Raw genomic sequence first — 15474 nt, 5'->3', positions numbered from 1 at the left:
GTGTTGTGGTGAAATGCTGTCATATTGTGGGATTTGCTGCCGTGGTTTGCAATTTAGGGCCACCGTACAACCCCAAGTAAAGTTCCTGTGTCTTGCTTCTCAACATCGCAACGAAACAAAAAGAGCTGTGGCAGCACGGGGAGAGCAGCAGTCAGCTGGAAAAACTCTGACACAGAGAGAGGATACGAGAGGATGGAGAAGCCCGTCTACAAACCAATCAGTTACAACTATGTGATGACGACAGGATGTCGTTTTGTCACATATAGTTCTTTAGTGCGCTTGCATAACTGCAGTGTGAAACCAAAACTTACCGGATCAAATGCAAAAACATGAACTGTGGTCCGGACCTTGGTTCCGACTTTTAGGTGTGAAAGTCTCCTAAAAGACCTCTGCTTAGAAAAAAAATGAACTTTGCAAAATCAGTTTAGTTGTTCAAACAGGATGTGTTTATAATTAAAGCAAGTATGTTTCTTTTGAAAAGATCAACTAACACAATCTTCCTCTTAATAATAATAATAATAATAATAATAATAATAATAATAATAATAATTCAGAAGCAATAAAACACACTCTTGTTTAATTCGGTACACTCAGCCTTACTTGGTCTGGTATGACCAGTAGTTTATGATGGCTAATGTTAAAAAAAAAATAGTAAGTGGACCGTTAAGTTAGAGTTTGTTTGTAAAACCAAATTTAAAAAGGTATTTTTTAACCACTGTGCCATTTACTTTTTCCTTTAAGATATTATACTTGTATGCTGTGTTTCAATACTTTAAAATCTTCATCTAATCTTGTTTCCACACCAACTGAAGGGAAGGGAACATTACATTTATGGATGAACAACTCCTTGCAAATATGCCTTTACAGGCAGCTCAGTGGTGGACACTCAGAGAACAACTGCTGCATGTGTGTGAACCAGCAAGGCCATGTTGCTCATAGGTCATGTCATTTCAAAAAGCCATGACAACCTTGTCACAATATTCATCTTGCCTTGTGAAACGCATGCCCACTCATATTTGAGATATAGAGACAGGCAGGCGGACAAAGACGTGAGTGTGTAGTACACGGAATCATTTTCATGGTCCAGAAACATGGAGATTTTTATTTTTTCCCTCGCTTATCGGGAGCTCAGACAATATCGTCACGTTACTCAGTGGCTGTCATGCTGAGAGATAGCAAGGCAAGCAATGTGAGTGGCGAACAGCTTCTCTGTGACAGTATCTTGAGATAGCACACCGACACATGTACACACTCCTCCTGGTTAAACGAAAGCAGCATACCTTTATGCCTTTACCTGGTAAACAATGCATTTTGCAGCCAGATCAGTGCGCTAATGACAGTATAGGCATGCAATGAGGCACTGACAAAGAAACAAAGAACATTAAAATGCATTGAGGCACAAATTCACCATGCATTTCAGATAAATAGCCTTGAACAAAAGAGAGTAAAGTGTGCGCCCTTGGTTGGTATTTCACACTCGGCGCAAGCTAATCGCTTACAGGCGAGCTGCTGAAATGAGCCGATGTGGATCTTGATGTTAAAAAAAAAATCCCCAGGACTAGACTTTTATTCATGTTATATGAGCTCCGGGGCAACAATGTTATGTCGCTAAGTTACAATTCAAGATTTTTATTATAGATAAACACCTCGGACTGACGCAGTTCATAAAAAAAGACATTAAGAATTTATGTTTCGGTATTGAGTGTTGACTGGGCTACATGTCAGGATTTTTAGCACCTCGTTAAATGTCAAGCACAACATGAATTATGCATGGTAAAATATTGTGCCCCTGCCCTTGCTGTGTTTCGGGGGATATTGTTGGGCGCAGAGACCAATCTAAGAGCCATTTGAGCTGTTCCATTTAGCAGCAGTTTACATATATAAAGAGGGCTATGGGCGTATTAGGATCACACACATGAATAACACAGGAGAGGCGTAAAGAATTTGTCATCAGCGGGGGTGAGCAGTGACTGCTAGGAAACGTCTGCCGTTTGCTGATAGGACACGCAGCAAAGCCTCTAGTAAAACTCAACAGCTCTACGTCTGATTTGAGATCTCTTTGCACTCTGTAAATCACGTCGCTGAGAACTGCTTGGATCTGGTACTCGGTAAATCACACTCCCTTACTCCCAGAATGGTTCAAGTTTGGAGGTTAAGCAGCAGACAGGGTCCCATGATCCTCAGGGTCACTTTTTAGCTTCAGGGAAAGACAAGCTAGCCCCAAAAAGTCTTCAGTGTGGCCTTTGGAGGACAACCGACTGAATTGCATTTATATTCTCAGTCCTGAGATATAACATGGATTATTTGTGATGATATTACAACTTCTTATATTTTCCTCGCTCTGGCCATAGACTATTTATTTTAGTTTGTCTCAGTTTTCTTTTCCAAATACATTTGACTAATGGAGGGTTTTGTTTAACACCACTTAATTATTGCTAATTGTCCACTTGTGTTTTCTGTGTGATTGGACCAATTTTTGGGGCAGTTTTTTTTCCCTTTTATTATAGCCAAAAGTAGAGAGATGAGAAATAACATGCAACAAAGGTTCTGGGCCAAACTGGGTAGATTGTGGTTCATGGTCAGCGCATGGTCCCACTTACATGCAAACAGTTCCATTCATACTACAATTGAGGGTCTGCGTCAGTCTTGTGTCCCAGCATATCTTGATCCACACTCCATTCCAGTTGGGGACGGTAATGTTTAATGCCATTTGACTGTCTTTGCATTCCTTTAAAACAAATTATAATAATGTGGGTAGTCAGCATACTTGCTATATGTACAGTTTACTCGGTCACACATTTTTGGCTGCACACGGACATCAACATAGCACGCGGACCCTCGCGGACATGGGCGAATGACGACATTTACGTCACGCTGACCCAGGGAAAGTATGAAAGGCGCCTAATCCTTTGGCTACATTGAGCGCGTAACACATGCGGACCGTTCCTTTTAACTATCTACACCTGCTGCGGCGTATACGGCGTAGGATTGTGTGAGTCACAGGAGACGCGGTGAGCTTTCCCTCCGGGGTTGTTGTTTTTCTTACGCGCTGCTCTCTTGTCAGGTGTAGCCAGTTTCAGTGATTATAAAGGAAGCGTTGCGTTTGAACATCTGCTCCACATACATTGCGCGTGCAATGTAGCCGGCCCGTAACCCCTAAGCCACCAGCGTGCTCGCCGTTGGACCTATTTTTAGCGATGTCTCTGTGTTCAAAGAGCAATTAATTTTGTGAGTACAATGTTATCATAACCAATAGAAGAACGGCCAAAGCTATAAACTGTATGTAAAACCCAAATGTAATAAACTATAGTTTTTTTAAGTCCAGGAATGACTATGTGGATTGAGTGTCCAGCCATTTTTGTCAAAACCAACCATTCTTTTTACTAGATACCTTTAAAGACCTCATATTATGCTCATTTTCAGGTTCATAATTGTATTTAGAGGTTATACCAGAATAGGTTTACATGGTTTCATTTTCAAAAAACACCATATTTTTGTCGCACATTGCTGCAGCTCCTCTTTTCACCCTGTGTGTTGAGCTCTCTGTTTAGCTACAGAGTGAGACCTCTCACTTCTGTTATATCTTTGTTGGGAGTCGCACATGCTCAGTACCTAGGTAAGGACTACTAGTCAGTCAGAAGCAGAGTATGAGGGCGTGTCCTGACAGTAGCTAGGTAAGGACTACTAGTCAGTCAGAAGCAGAGTATGAGGGCGTGTCCTGACAGTAGCTAGGTAAGGACTACTAGTCAGTCAGAAGCAGAGTATGAGGGCGTGCCTGACAGTACCTAGGTAAGGACTACTAGCCAGTCAGAAGCAGAGTATGAGGGCGTGCCCTGACAGTACCTAGGTAAGGACTACTAGCCAGTCAGAAGCAGAGTATGAGGGCGTGCCCTGACAGTACCTAGGTAAGGACTACTAGCCAGTCAGAAGCAGAGTATGAGGGCGTGTCCTGACAGTAGCTAGGTAAGGACTACTAGCCAGTCAGAAGCAGAGTATGAGGGCGTGTCCTGACAGTAGCTAGGTAAGGACTACTAGCCAGTCAGAAGCAGAGTATGAGGGCGTGCCCTGACAGTACCTGGTAAGGACTACTAGCCAGTCAGAAGCAGAGTATGAGGGCGTGCCATGCTAGCAGCTAGGTGAGCATTATAACGTGTGTTCCAAAGTGACCACGTTTGTCTCTGAAGTAAAGGCTGGACTACAATAGAGCTGTTTGGAGCAGTTTGTGCTCTTTCACTTTGTAAACCTATAACATGCCAGTTGCAAGTCAGTTGCTCTAAAGACGTCTCACATAGTCAGACCCTCCTCCACAGCTCTGCAAAGAAAGGTCTGGCAAGTCCACACAGCATTCTGGGATGGGAGAAAAACGTGCTCTGGTTTATTGACTTTTCTTTAAACCAATCACAAACAGACGTAACTGAAAGTGAATGGAATGAGTCAACAAACAGGAAGCAACTGACATGACAGACATTCTGTTTTATTTTTGTAATAAAATTATTGAAATGTTTATCTGTGACCAGTGTTGAGCAAGTTACTTTAAAAAGTAATTAGTTACAGTTACTAGTTACTTCTTCCAAAAAGTAACTAAATTAGTTATTCAGTTACAAATTATAAAAGTAACTAGTTACTTCAGAAAGTAACTATTGCGTTACTTTCAAGTACATTTTTAAATGCTCAAATGTGACCCCACCTCCACCCCTCTTTAACGGAACTTAAAATACATGTGCATGTTCAATTATTTATGATAAATCTGAATATTATAATGAAATGGACACTTAATACAATACATTATTAACAGAAACAATGTACACAAATCTAAACTATTTTAATGTTGCTGTGGGACAAAGTGAGACTAGCCTCCAATCAAATGCCATGTATGTAGATATTATATTTATATAGTGGATCGATACCAATAACACAACACCTCAACAGGCCACAACTGGGCAAAATGAAATGATGCTTGTTAACACTATACTGAAAATAAATAACAAATATATACACTCTTTGTAGTGCAAATGATGTAAGTGATGTTTATACTTGTGCACTGGTGTGTGTGTGTGTGTGTGTGTGTGTGTGAGATAGAGCGAGGGAGAAGTGAGAGAGTGACGGAGATTATCTTCAGAGTGAGTAGTGACTCTAGAGTCCTAGTGAGAGAAACAAAGAGTCTCCCCTGTTCTTTCTGACCACGGTGGGAGATCTGGAGCAGGAGAAGTTAACCCTCTCCTTGATTTCATAACGCCATACCGGTCTCTCTCTCGTTGACTGACTTGTGTTGTTCATGTGTGTCTGACTTTGCGTGCTTTCGAACACCCGCCCAACTCTACCTCTGATTGGCTCACCATGACATTTTACTCAACCTCAGCCAATCGTCAGCATTTATGCGCTTGCGTCGTGCACTGCCCACTAACCGAGGAAGAACAGCCTCTCGGCTCAGACTCAGAGATCTAGTTGGTCTGATGAAAAAAATCAGATGCCGCATTTTTTGGCAGTAACGGTAACAGCGTTATTAAGATGGGGAGAGTAATCAATTAGATTACTCGTTACTGAGAAAAAGTAACGCCGTTAGTAACGCCGTTATATATTCTAATACATAAAAAAAAGAAAAAAAAAGTCTACACGCTACCTTAAGTTGATAACATTAGCCTCTGAAAGCTTACCATATAGCTGTGTCTGATTGTTTTGTTGTTCCACATTTGATATTATTTAGAAAAGAAATGATGATGGAAAACGTTTGACATGTTAATGTCTTTGACATTTCTCCCCAATAATATGTACATGGCTTCTGTTGTGCCTGGTGATGAGTCGAAGGAACGCGACAAAGAGAGACTCTTCACTCACACCCACAACATTTGACATCCTGTCTTTGGACTCCAAGGATCTTCCTCTGAGAGGTTATGTGAATTGTCTTAGAAATGTGATGTCAGTTATCTGCAGGATACACTATCTGGTGTGTATGACATGGGATTACAACCTTTTAATACCACATTTAAAGATATGAACTACAAGAGCAGCAGGGTTCAAATTTAAGTTAAGTAATTCTAGTTCTCCACACAGTGTGTTGTTACAGGTTATATATTAATATACTTCAGCTACAGCATTGAAGGCATCCACCCTGTGATCATACACAGAACTGATATCAAGAAAAAACAACATTTTGCTGCCAGAAAAGGTCCCCAGCAGAAGACATTTTGTAGGGAAAATAGGTTCTATAAATATTAAATGAATTGTAGTATCAAGTTAGTGAATTGCATTGACCCTCAGCCTTAGTCACAAGTGCATCACGCTGTTATTAGTTTTTCTTCAGTGGATTGATTCTGATGGGAACAGACACTCCTGGTTGCCTGTGTGTGGCACATGTGTTTGGTCATGTGCTCAAATACCAGAAAATCACAGAGCAAAAAACCTGCTTTGCATTGCAAAACAAAAACACTGCTCGTCAGTTTTAGACGTGGGGTGGGAAAGTTGTGGGGGAGGAAAGGGGGTTCAGGGTAGCAGAAGGCTTAGCCGGTTGTCAGCCGCGGAGCAGCCATCTCAACAAATCGTTTGTGTCAGCTGAGGGATGGAACGTGAGGCTCTGTTGTGGTTTTAAAGTACAGATCAATGTCAGGCGTGAAGTACCAGTTTGGCGCTGTGAAGCAGAGGATGATGGTTGGGTGAGGGGGGGATTGAAGGACTGGGGAAACTGGAAATGAAATGACGTTGAATTCTTCTCCTGGTTGTCCCCGAGCGGACCCCGGTGCCTGAGACCAGTGAGAGCAGCAGCGACGGTGCTGGATGGGGGGGGGTTGGTCCGTCAGCCGCTTGGTCCGTTGTTTGGGAGCCTTGGAGCGCATGATTTCAGGGTCATAGGCTCATGTCTCAGGATGGCCCCAGCTGCCTCCCTGCTGGCTATGATCACCCCCGACACACACACACACACACACACACACACACACACACACACACACACACACACACACACCCTCTGCACCTTAACTAGGCAGCAGGGACTGACATTACTTTTTTTAGGATTAGACTGCTGCAGTTTTTGCACTACAGGTGATATATAATTTTCCTAAACTATTGGATTTTACAATCAAAACCATTTTTTTGTAATTAAAAGTCCTATTTCGATGCACTTAACTCATTGTTGCAGAATTAATGGGTGATAATAATAAAAGCGTGATTACTTCAATAGTAGTTGCGATAGTAGCAGCCTCATTTTCAAAGCAAGCAGCTTTCAAAATCATGTTTTCCTTTCCACAATATCCATGTTTGTTTGTTTAGTGTCGTCTGGGTTTGATTTCTACACCACACTCTCATCGATGCAATGCTGTACAGCAGCCAACTCCCACATGACTCAGATTTCAAAACCTCTCAGCAGCACATGAACACACCATGACTCAGCAATAGACTTCTCAAATGAACAACAACAACCAAAGCGATAAGACGGGTCATTAATGAAGATCATAAAATACAGCGTTGAGAAGTTAGTAAATGGACCTTGGGTTGAGATTAAATTGCTGTACATACTGATGTATCAATTTCAAGAATTTACATCCATGCAAATGTTTGTTTGGCACCAGTGAAACTTAAAGGTCATGCTCATTCGCGAATTCATACTTGTATTTTGGGTTTCTACTATAACATGTTTACCTGCTTAAATATTTAAAAAACTATATTTTCTCATACTGTCTGAATATACAGTACCTGTATTCACCCTCTGTCTGAAATGCTCGGTTTTTGCGCCTGTCTCTTTAAGGCCCCCTCCTGTTACAGTACAAGACCTCACAGGAATACACTGTATTTAACATAAAGGTTGCTAAATGGGTTATTAAAAACAGCTGTGGAACTGCAATTTAAAAGCAATCAAATATGTAATTAGGAAGTTACTGTAGCATTAAGAGCAGTGACATAACTCCTACATACAGTATATCTGTTTCAGGGGGCCAGTTCATATATTATTTATATATTTAGGGCTGTCAATCGATTAAAAAATGTAATCTAATTAATTACATACTCTGTGATTAATTAATCAAAATTAATCGCATACATAATTAATGGTGCCTGAACCGATATGCAGACATATCAGTGGCACCAGATTTCGGTAGCCAGGGTTGGCAGAAAAAAGATTTTTACATTTTATGAAAACAAATTATGCAAGCAAATCACATTGACACATTTTATGTACATATGTTTAGCTAGAATTAAGGCACATTAAGTTGTTACTATTATTTTAGTGAATACAACTTAAAGTAATGTATTAGGAGTACAACAATTCTTCAATCAATATTTTTTCGTAGGCCTTGGCATACATTTTTGTAATTTAAGCCATATTTTTGCTAAATGTAATTCAAAATCTTACCAATGTATATCTTTTATTAAACAGCTTTCTGATCAAGTGTCAGGTCAGATGTGTCCATATCCCATTACCTGTTGTACTCTGCAGTCCTAGCAGGTCATATGTTAGCTAACTAGTTGTGTTAGTTGGATGTGTATTAGACTCATTTGCTTTTGCCTGATAGCATTAAGTAACACTGAAGTTTGGCAAAATCTAAATAGGTATCTACTATATCTAAGTAAATATACCGTAAAGGACTGACATTACCATTCACAGCAATGCTCCACATCTGTGTCAGGTATGCAATAGGAATGAACACAGGGAGTTATTGAATGATGATGATTAGCTAATGCTAAAAAAAAAAGTACAGTAAATTGCACAGTATCTACCTACTGACCATTTTTTTATGCAACCAACATAAATAAATGCCATGCAGAGTCACCACCTGCACTGAGTCCAGGTTTCTAGAAGTTTACTCAATGTAGCATTGGATGGTATCCATAGCAACAAACCCCTGGCAAATACAGGTAGGTGGCTATGAATATCAATGTAGGACATCTGTACTGCTTATATACATACTGTATGTGTAATTAACTAACTCTCTCTGTTTCCAAGCAGTGGTATAGTGGCACCTGAAAAAAGAGGGTGTCATGAATATGTATATATGTACACACTGCAAACAAACCAATATATTTAAATACATTCTTAAGTTCAGGCAAGCAATGAACACAGGACAGTTGCACAAAAAAAATATAAAAAAATGGGCGGCACACCACCTGGCACTTCTGCTAAATAGTCTCAGGAAGGAACTAGTTTTGGTGGAACATGTGGACGTTCAAAAGTTGTTTTAGTTGTGCAACAGAAAACTCCGATTGGACAGATAGTCTAGCTAGCTGTCTGGATTTACCCTGCAGAGATCTGAGGAGCAGTTAACCATAGTCCTCACAAATCCACCAGAGGTTAGAACGCCAACACAGAGACAGAGGAAGGGGACGGACATCTGGCCGAAATGAGGGAAATCTGGTGGAATTTCCGGCGGTATCAGAACAATCCTGGAAGTGGAACATCATGGATATAGACTAGCTAGCTATAGAATGAGAGAAAACAATTTCATTCACTGTGGTGCTCAAAGGCTACGTCAACAACTTTTAAGTTGGGATGTTTTCTTGCATGTTACTCAACGCATGAGTTGACGACGTGAATCAATCGCCACACCTTAAATGTCAACATGACAACTTTGACCATTTCATTTAAATAAATAAATCCACCGTGTGTTAGAACGCCAACACAAAGAAAGAGGAAGGGGACGGAACTCCGGCCGAATTTCCAGCGGCACCGGAGCAATGGAAATGAAACCTCGTGATACAGACTACACCGGGCCAGATATTTGTTATTTAACCTTTTTTTTTTCCTTTAACTCAAAATGTCTTTTGCTTGTTGTTACTTGTTTGAGTTTCACTGTGCAGAATGATGTTTGATCAGTTTGCTCATCCTTAAGTCTCACTTTAACCAACGTATTCTCATCAACAGGTTTGTTGCGCCCCATGTCGGCCAGTCCTTGGCAGCAGCCTGGGTTCTAATCCGTGGTCCTTTGTTGCCTCACTCTCTCCCCAAATTCCTGTCACTCTTGCATAAAAATAATATGTGAAACGGCAAAGTAATTGAACTAATCTGTCGGGGAAAAAACAGATTCTATATCTTCATTATTATCTCATACAGTATATATTTAATCCTCTGAGGACAAAAGACGCACTGGCACGTCCAAACGATGTTTGACAAAACTTCTACTCAAAAAGTGATATTCCAAAATGACATTTCAGACATTTATTTACTAATTTAATCATATATAACCTAAGACTTTGGTAAACTCATTTCAAGCACCGAAACAATTTGTACATCATAAGCTAAGGTGATCAACCTCTGCTTCATATACCGGGTTATTCCTCTACTCTGCGTCAGATCATAGTCAAGATGACCACAGTTAGTCTGGCTCCACACAAACCTTTGCCTATCTGTTTAGTCAACTGTGTGTTTGCCTGTCCTGATCCCTTCTCTTGTGCCTCAATTGCCATTGGAACCTGACTCTTGCTACCGCTTCACTCCTGCCATCCATCGGACCAGAACCACCACCACTGGACCCCACCACTAGCCGACCTACTGTCTTCCTCTGAAGGACCCACTCCTTATAGGAATCCACTGGACCTGTTGTTCCGCCCCGGAAACCTGGGGTCTGTTTCAGGAAGGAGGTTTAACAAACTCTGAGTCCAACCCTGATCTCTGAGTTGATTTACCCTGAGATGGAAACTCTGAGTTTTCGGTTCCAGAACAGCTATTATGCGTTGGTTCAATCAACTCAGAGTAGGTTCATGCGCATGCACCACCACTATAAAAAGGCAGCATGAATGGAGCCATGATACTACGATTCACCATGGTAACAACCACAAACAAACGGGTCGGCAGAAATACTCATGTGCACAAACAGCGAGTTTGAACATGTATTTGGTTAAAAAAGCAAGACAGCGGCTGCTGTAAAAGAGAGAGAAGTGGTGTGGGAGGAAATTGCTGCTGGAGTCAATGCGTAAGCATTAACAGTGTATTCATTTCATATTTAATCACAGTTAACTTATAATATTACTGGTGAAAACTGGAATTGTATTACACCTATAATTTCATTTAGGTGCAATCCTGCGGGTGAAAAAGTAAACTATACTAATCCCATTCTGGGCTGCAACATATGATCGTGTAAACTATAATTTATAATAATTTATTTCTTTTTAATGGCTCTCACTCGTTTTGGCCAGTGAACACTACAAAAACGTTTAAAAAATGTTTCAGAGCGAGTCACACTTTTCTGACAGCACTGCATACAGTGGCTTTACTATTACAGTATGATCCACATCACCAATGTTATAAAGAAAACTGCGTAATGTGACAAAGAATCTGCGAGGATGTTAAAAGCCTGTCCACGATGGTGGATGTTAGTGATATGAGGACGATAAGGTATCTACATATCTGATGGACTGTGAAAAAAATACCTCTCAAATCAGTTATGTGGAAATGAAAATACATCTAGTCGGGACTCATATCATCTCTCTGTGAAGTAATACAGCTTTTTCATCAAAAGGACATGACATGTTTGAGAAAAAAACGTTTTATAATCTGCCTAACCTAAACCAATAAGTTTTTTTTTATTCATGCAGATAACAAACTGCATTAAAATGCGCCTGATACAGACTGTGTTTCTCCCGACCAGGTTAGGTTCACAGACTCAGTTACCATAGTAACTGACTCTGAAAACCCAGAGTTTCCCTCATCTCAGGGTTAACTAACTCAGAGTTTTCACTAAACCTGCTTTCTTAAACGGACCCCTGGACTTGATACTTGAGTACTTTGTATAAAACCTGTTAATTCACACTCCTGGCTCTGTGTTCTGTCTGCATTTGGTTTCTGTTCATCATTCAAACCTAACATAAGGTTTGTTTTCAAAAGAGATTTGAGGACTTTAAAAAAGCCAACATCAACATTTCAGCTTCAGCGCCCTATGTTCACACATTGCTCTAGAAAACATTTGGGCATCACTTCACTGAAAGCTGAGTTTGGTCTGAACATTTTGATATGAAACACATGGTGATCATTTATATGCAAATACCTTAAAAAGATGAATTGAAGAAGATATGTGAAAATGCCCTTAGACCTCAGATGGTTAATGTGGTAATGGTTTATTAGTGTCAAAGTAATCAATACTTTGTTCCCAATATGTAGAACATGTATGCATTGCAGTAAAACAGTTTACATACAATATATTATTTTACACTAACATAAATACATGAACAATGCAATACAGTGTTAAAAGGGTTAGAACAAGCAGTTTCACATAAATAATATCACACGCAGAACAGATCAGTGCAGATATACAGTAGAGGAATATTTGCTGTCTGATGTTGACAATATTTCCTCACCTCAAAGCACGAGGACATGTGGGCTGTTTATCTGCTTTAATGCGTTTTCCAATTCATAAGATGTGTGCTCTCAGCGTGTCCCTGAGCCACTGCTGACTTGTGTTGTGTTCAGTCCTGTGTGACACACTTTAAGAATCCAAACTTTTGCCGAACAGATTGAACCCTTGACCTTTAGCTTTGACGCAGTGCTGCTGTGCCTCTGCCAAAAAAGACATTTGGGATTCTCACTCTCAGATGAGTCACTGTTTTGTCACAGCCTGCAATTTCCTGATGCTTAGCAGTCTGTCACTCTCATCGTACTGAATTACAGTATAGAACATTCATGAAATGCTGCAGAGGGAATCGCTAATCGGTGGCAACAGGCCAGAAAACAGGATTGACTGTCTGTTTACAGAGTTAACAAAATATATAAAAGGTGAGCCAATCAAAAGGTGCACATATGATGTTAGAAATAATATTAGAGAATTCATTTAGCATTTCAATGTCCAAACCAGTAGCTATGTTCTACTTTTCAATCGAATTAACTGAAGTTCACCATAAAACATTCCTGCGAATAAATCCGGTGTTTCCAACAGCTTTAAAGCAAATAAAAACCAGAACGTAAGGACGTCACATGCTGTTTTGCGGTCAATTCGGTATATTGAATAGAGGAATGATTGAAAGGCAGTGCTGAGCTTCAAACGCCATTGTTAAAAAACAACAGACAAAGCCAGAAATCTTGGTGTAGTCATGGACTCAGACCTGAATTCAACAGCCACATTAAGACAATTACAAAGTCAGCTTATTATCACCTTAAGAATATATCAAGGATTAGAGGACTCATGTCTCAGCAGGATTTGGAAAAACTTGTCTATGCTTTTATCTTCAGTAGACTTTACAGGTCTCCCTAAAAATCAGACAGCTGCAGCTGATTCAGAACGCTGCTGCTCGAGTCCCCCACTAAGACCAAGAGAGTGGATCACATCACTCCAGTTCTGAAGTCTCTACACTGGCTTCCTGTACCTCAAAGAATTGATTTCAAAATACTTTTGCTGGTTTATAAATCACTAAACGGTTTAGGGCCAAAATACATTTCTGATCTGCTACTACACTATGACCCACCCAGACCTCTCAGGTCATCTGGGACAGGTCTGCTTATCTGTCCCCAGAGTCAGAGCTAAACATGGAGAAGCAGCGTTTCAGTTTTTATGCTCCACATATCTGGAACAAACTCCCAGAAAACTGCAGGTCCGCTGCAACTCTGTTCTTTTAAATCACGGCTGAAGACCCTTTCTTTTTGATGTTGCCTTTCTTTAATTTATTATACTGCACTGTGAATTTTATACTCGTATTTTTATCTGTTTTTAATTTTTTTTCATTTTTAACTGCTCTTTAATGTTTTATGTAAAGCACTTTGAATTGCCCCCGTTGCTGAAATGTGCTGTATAAATAAAGCTGCCTTGCCTTGAATAGATTTAAGACATTTTATGCGTTTTCATTAATTTTTCGCACTGAATTGCATTCAAGCTAAAATCTGCAAAAAGTTTGCCAGCCAACATGGATTGCGCCGTCTCCCTACAAATGATTAATACTGCACAAGTTGTAATAGTACTTATGTGCCATCTGATAGCGACATATCAAGTTATAATAAGACAACAATGACGCTATCAAAACATCGCTATGATGATGCAGATAAATTAGAGATCTATCTAAAATAGCCGTTGTATTTTTGCTCAGTAAATAAAAAATGTAAAAGTCTCTCATCTCGTTGCAATGGAAGTCCAGTATTCACTCCATTTTAGCTCTGACTTTGGTCTCCACCAACTCCTGAAGGAAATATCTGTCTCGTTAGCTGCTAAATGCTCCACTATGTTAGCCATCTAGTCTCTGACTGTGTCTGAACAGGTAGTTTTAGAAAAGCTGGGTTTTTCGATCTGCTATGAAAGCGGTGAGAGTGAACTAAAACAGTTAAAGGACAATTCCGGCGCAAAACGAACCTAGGGGTTAATAACAGATGTGTACCCACTCTCGCTCTCTGGGACATGTTTTCATGCTAATCAAATGTGTTTGTAGCTTGAAAGAAGCTAGCACGGATCGCTGATTAGCTTACAACGCTAGTATACGGGGCACAGGGAAAGTAAAAACAAATCGCTATTTATACCACTAAAAAGGCTCAAAATATCACCACACTTCAACGTTAGCATAACCTACATGTTAACCGAAGCATTGAGAACTTTGTAAGTGTACAGACAGTTTATTGAAAAGATAGTATATATAAGACACTTATGCTCATGTTTACATGCTGCCGCCGTCTTGGAAACCAGTCATGACTTACAGCTGGCGATGCAAACTAAAATCAAAAGCAATTTGCTCAATATATCTGAAATAATCGCACTCTGCATAACTTGTCTAGTGTACTTACTCAGTGGATAACTGTCCATCTGGTCCCTCCGGTCTGGGTTGCCGTCTCCAATTTATTTTCGGGACATAGAAAAAAGTTTCAAGTACAGCCCTGTTCATCAGAGAGGGGAAATCTTCAGACTGTACAAAACACTGCGTCTCTTGGGTGTTGCGACGCAACAGGTCCCACTCCGTGCAACACAGACACTCCTGTTGAGTGGCCACAGCTTCACAATGTCCGCAGGTACACCACCAGTTTCCCCAAGTACGAGGCTGTGTTGCGTCATTGACTACCGGTAGCTCTCTCGCTCTGTCGTAGCCCTTTCACGGAGCTCCCGCAGCTCTTCATTCAATAAACTGTCTGTACACTTACAACGTTCTCAATGCTTCGGTGTGGTGATATTTTTGAGCCATTTTACTGGTATAAATAGAGATTTGTTTTTTACTTTCCCTGTGCCCCGAATACTAGCGTTGTAAGCTAATCAGCGGTCCGCGCTAGCTTGTTTCAAGCTACAAACACATTCGATTAGCATGAAAACATGTCCCAGAGAGCGACAGAGTGGGTACACATCTGTTACCCCTAGGTTCGTTTTGCACCGGAATTGTCCTTTAAGTTGGGGGCCGGACAGCTAAATAATGAGTTAAAACTCCCTATTAAGCTCTAATGCAATAAGTACAATGAGTAATTGATTATAACTTTCAAGAAAACACAGCACAAAATAACATTAATACATTTGCAAATGGCTGTTGCGGTTTTGGTACAGATATATTGGCTTTCAAAAATCACTTCTGGCCTACAAAGTGAATCCCCACCCTTCC

This window comes from Sander vitreus, chromosome 18 (genome assembly GCF_031162955.1).
Source record: "Sander vitreus isolate 19-12246 chromosome 18, sanVit1, whole genome shotgun sequence".
NCBI classification, from domain to species: domain Eukaryota; kingdom Metazoa; phylum Chordata; class Actinopteri; order Perciformes; family Percidae; genus Sander; species Sander vitreus.
The sequence above is the reverse complement of the archived record's forward strand: the minus strand, read 5'-3'. Positions refer to the sequence as shown.